Source organism: Staurois parvus, unplaced genomic scaffold, assembly GCF_062004578.1.
Source record: "Staurois parvus isolate SC_StPar_1 unplaced genomic scaffold, SC_StPar_1.0 ptg000390l, whole genome shotgun sequence".
Lineage (NCBI taxonomy): Eukaryota > Metazoa > Chordata > Amphibia > Anura > Ranidae > Staurois > Staurois parvus.
In genome coordinates this window covers 6,652,733-6,657,155 of record NW_028318186.1, presented here as the reverse complement: position 1 = coordinate 6,657,155, position 4,423 = coordinate 6,652,733, and positions in this window count along the sequence as shown.

Here is a 4,423-nt window from a genome sequence, read left to right as displayed (position 1 = left end):
ACACATTAGGTTGCACGGTACCACATGCGCCAGTTCCAAGATTGCACAAATGTCTAAATAGTGGCACGCTTGAATAAAAATTGTTGACGTATAAGTGGTACCCCATATAGAAATCGAATGACACCAAGTCCCAAACTATCTTGCCACTACTCCCCATGTAGTCTGGGCATCTGGGGGGCTCCACGTGACTATTTTTTCCCTTGTAAATCTGAAACCTATATGTATAGCCTGTTGCCCTCTCACAGGTCTTATACATCTTGACCCCATATCTGGCACGCTTGCTGGGGAGACATTGTTTAAATGCAAGGCGGCCAGAAAAATGAATGAGGGACTCGTCAACACAGATTTTTTGCTGGGAAGTATAGAGATTTACATATTTTTGGTTAAGGTGATTTACGAGGGGCTGAATTTTGTGGAGCCGGTCAAATTCAGGGTCACCCCGAGGACGACAGAGTGTATTGTCGTTGAAATACATAAATTGTATTCTCATATCTATGCCTGGCCATGGCAGCAGATAACACGGGCATATGATGAATCGGGTCTGTGGACCAATATAACAGCAATGAATTTTTTTTAAATAATGCCCATGTTGAGGGTTAGGTGTAAAAAAATGTAAATTCGGAAACTGTAATGGGTTTCCATGCGAATGGTCTGGCAAGGTTTGAATTTGGGTTGGCAGAGATAAATTGTTGTGCATATAAATTGCTTTGATCCACAATCAATGCATTCAGATATTGCGGGAAAAACGGCTGCAAAAAATCAAGGGGAGTAGTTAAATTTGCTTTTTCCACCTGAATTCCCGGGTTGGGTAGTGAATGGGGGAAGTATGGGTGCTGTAGAATTTGTGGGCTGCCAATTGGGATTTGCAAGCATATCTGGAAGGATACTATGGGCTCTACGGGCCTGTCTGCGAATTCTTGGTGGCTGCGGGACACTACTTGTGCTCACCACCGCACCAGCTTGAACTGCACTTATGGAACTCGCCATGATACTGCAATGCTGGTATGTGAAAGACCAGGATGTACTAGGCCACTGGTGCTCGCCAGTTCACCAAAAGGTAGAGCGACACTAGTACTGGCACTCTGCTGCATATGAGAGTCATCAAAATTCACCGGCAAGTGCTAACAGAGATCAGGCCTGATTCTGCGAACACTGTGGTTTTGTGTGCAATGTATCAAGTGACAGTGACCTACTGACACTGCACTTGCTGGGGGAGAAGGGGGGGGTAAGCGTAGGGGCTAAATGTAGGATCTGGCAGGTGCCAGGGCTGATCCCGCTAGCACTGTGTTGGGGACACTATACTAATGTGAACGCTGGTATAGTGCTGATCTGATCAAAGATATTGATCCGTTCAGACACTATACTAGCAATGGAGGTTTATAGTGTATGAGCATCTTCCTGGCAATCAAGGGGTTAAATGTGATTACTGGTGTATTGATGAGCAATCTGACACTATCTGGGAGGGGTGTGAAAACCATGGGCGCAGTATTTATGCTATAGGGCGGTCAGGAAGCAGTTACAGAAGCAGTTTGTGTTATGGTGCTGCGTTTTTAACTGACAATTGAATGGTCATGCAATGCTGCACCAAAATTAAATTTTAGTCCTTTTTTCGCCACAAATTGAGCTTTCTTTCGGTGGTATTTGATTGCCTGTGCGTTTTTTCTTTTATATTTTTTTATTTTTTGCGCTATAAAAAAAAAGACTGACAATTTTGAGAAAAAAAACAATATTTTGGACTTTTTGCTATAAAACGTCCAGTAAAAAAAAATTAAAAATCACATTTCATCATAAATTTAGGCCAAAATGTATTCTGCATCATATCTTTGATGAAAAAAAATCCCAATATGTGTAAATTTATTGGTTTACGTGAAAGTTATAGCATTTACAAATGGCGGTATATATACTGGAAATTTATTTTTCTTATAGTAATGACAGCGATCAGCGACTTACTGCAGGACTGCGATGAACATTTTGACACTGGGGTGGAACTGACTTGGGGGTCACTGACATTCCCAGTGATACAAATACAGTGATCAGTGCAAAAAAACACTGACACGTACTAATGGCACTGGGGAGGAAGGGGTTAACATTTGGAGGAAATCAAAGGATTAACTGTGTGAGGGGTTTGTTTCACTAGGGGGCGGGTGTGTGTGCGGTTCACTGTAAGCACACTAATCTGGAAGGCTGAGCTCATCGATCCGAATTAGTGTGCTCAAACTGACAGGGAGAACTGCATTGAAAACAATGCAGCCTTCCTCCCTGTCAGTGTTTGCCAGTAATCGCCAGGCTCCGGTGGGCAACCACCGTCCGGGACCTGGCGATTGACATCCGCTGCGATCGGTGGCGGGGGTATGGTGGTTGCGCGCCTCACGCACGCCCCCTCCCCGAAATGCAAAATCACCAAACCTGTCATTTTTTTTTATGGCTGTCATTGTACTAGTTGGGAAGATTCACATTTGTTCTTGGTGGCTATATGGTTGTAGCTGCCCAAGACAGGATTGTTTCCCATTTTGAAGAGATTTCCTCCTACATCCTGTTGTGTCTATATTAAAGAAAGTGAAAGAAAATCTTCCCAATGGTCAAAAAAAGAGGTTTTAACTCTGTCATTTTCTACCCAAAATAAAAAAAAAAGCTTGTCTTGAAAAACAAACCAAAACACACCAAGTTGCACATGTATAAGGTCTATTGAAGCAACAATATTAAAACCTAAAAATGTGCTCCTAAAGAATTGAAATTAGTGCCAGTTCCTGGGATTCGAGTGTATCCACCTGTAGCACCCTCTTAGCTAGGTGCTAGAACAGGTAAATCTAGTTTGGGTCCATTGTAGTCAATAGGGTTAATTTGTTGTGTAGTTTGGCTCACTGTAACCAGTAGAGATGGAATATGTTTGCGTTGTAGCATAATTGTTAGGGTAGGTAAATTTAGACCTGGCTCACTATAATAAGTGGAGCTACAGTACATTTGACTGTTTTAGTCTTGTCTGGGTTCCAGAGGCTGCATGATTGTTTGCTTTACCCCACATGGAGGAGCTCTGGCTGATAGAGGAAGGGAGGATATCAGTCAGCAGCTTAATATTTATATAGCTCCAACCAATCCTTGGGAGGCCTGGTCCAGAATATTCTGGGAGAATGCATAAATACCTTGGAGCTGTCTTCTTCCAGAGAGAAAGATAACAGCTTAGGGGCTGTTTGCCCTCCATAGGGACTACTGCCATGTGCTTGCCAAGTTGAGGCCCCAGCTGGGAGGCTGGAGGGCCCAGAGCCACTAAATAATGCTGAGAGCTGACTGAGGGGCTGTCATCTGAGGATCTGGTCAGGTACTACTGGGAGCATGTTTCTGCAGGATACTGGTAGGAGGCAACCATTTGTCCAGAGGCATCAGTGAGTACAGACAAGGGTGAGAGATCCTAGAGAGCGATTTATGCTGCTACCCCTCCTGTGTATTAGAATGTTAGCCGGGTGTTTAAAAAGAAGCTTTTATGTTCTGAAGGGCATAGTCTATATAATTTTTTGTGAAGGGTCTTTTGCTTGGGCTGTCCACTGAGGAAGGCTTAATCTCCACAATACTGTTACTGCAGAGCCTGTCCACCATCTGCTCATACAGGGACTGTGCTCAGTGGTCCAAGAAGCAAGTTTAGTGTCCTCAGGTTTGTCCCAGAGATTTATTAGAGGACCCTACGACTTCAATCCTTTTATTACATAATCAAAATATCAACCCCTAGACTATTTCTTAAGCTGAAGGAGTGATTGTGCATGTGTGCCTGGCTGTAGGGCAACTATGGGAAAAGACCAAGGGACCAATAGAATTGCTGGCTCTACGGGGTACCGCTGCACACAATAAAACAGAGCACAGGTTCGACTTCTGCTAAGGTATCCCATCCAGGTTTCACACTGAACTGTTTACTGATTTACATTTCCAATCCTTAAGCCCTGAAGAAGAGGTCAAACCCCCGAAACACATTATATATACTGTACACACATTTTGAAATAAACTTAAGGTTTCTAACAGTTGGAAGTTTTAAAGACCTTTCATTACAACACTCCTTACCCCCTGCTATAGCCATCGTGCTTCAAAAGGAGCAACACCTCTAACATCCCTCCACAAGTAGGGTAGCCACAGAGAACTCTTTCATACAAGATCCAGCACTAACTCACACATTCGCAACAGCAAAGCTGCAGATGGGGGTTTTCTCCAAAGCATGTTAGCGATGAAACAGAGAAGAGAGAGTATAATGTCTGTGTCATCTGTAAACATTTCTACCAGTACATCACTTGTGATTGGCTGAGCAGGTGAGCCAAGGAACATGTCTAATAATAAAACTGATACAAAGTACATCCCCCCAGATTCTTTGATTCTTCTCTGCTTGGCTTTTTTTGTTCAGTTCAGTTTCTAATTTTTATTTTTCTTCAGGTTTTTTGAAGAC